The sequence below is a fragment of the Neopelma chrysocephalum genome, unplaced genomic scaffold, assembly GCF_003984885.1.
Source record: "Neopelma chrysocephalum unplaced genomic scaffold, ASM398488v2 Primary Assembly neopelma1_328, whole genome shotgun sequence".
In the NCBI taxonomy this organism is placed as follows: Eukaryota; Metazoa; Chordata; class Aves; order Passeriformes; family Pipridae; genus Neopelma; species Neopelma chrysocephalum.
The window spans coordinates 59,686-60,107 of NW_020897991.1; the positions used below are offsets into that span (position 1 = coordinate 59,686).

A 422-nucleotide genomic window follows, 5' to 3' on the forward strand; every position below is an offset into this window, starting at 1 on the left:
AGGAAAAGGAAAAGGAAAAGGAAAAGGAAAAGGAAAAGGAAAAGGAAGGAAAGAAGGGAAAGGGAAGGAAAGAAAGGAAAGAGAAGGAAAGAAAGGAAAGGGAAGGAAAGAAGGGAAAGGGAAGAAGGGAATGGAAAGAAAAGAAGGCAAAAGAAAGGAAAGAAGGAAAGGGAAGGAAAGAAGGGAAAGGGAAAAAGAGAAGGGGAAAGGGAAAGGGAAGGAAAGAAGGGAAAGGGAAGGAAAGAAGGGAAAGGGAAAGAAAGAAGGGAAAGGGAAAAAATGGAAAAGAAGGAAAGAAGAGAAAGGGAAAGGGAAAGAAAAGAAGGGAAAAGGAAGGGAAGAAGGGAAAGAGAAAGAAAGGAATAGAAAGAAAAGAAGGGAAAGGGAAGGAAAGAAGGGAAAGGGAAGGAAAGAAGGGAAAG

The 422-nt window shown here is 41.2% G+C and overlaps 1 protein-coding gene across 1 annotated transcript in view; it reads right to left on the reverse strand.

Moving 5' to 3' along the window:
• The window catches only part of AKAP8L (A-kinase anchoring protein 8 like), a 13,607-nt gene that overhangs the window by 3,476 nt on the left and 9,709 nt on the right, over positions 1 to 422 (reverse strand). The gene's annotated exons all lie outside the window — the stretch shown is intronic.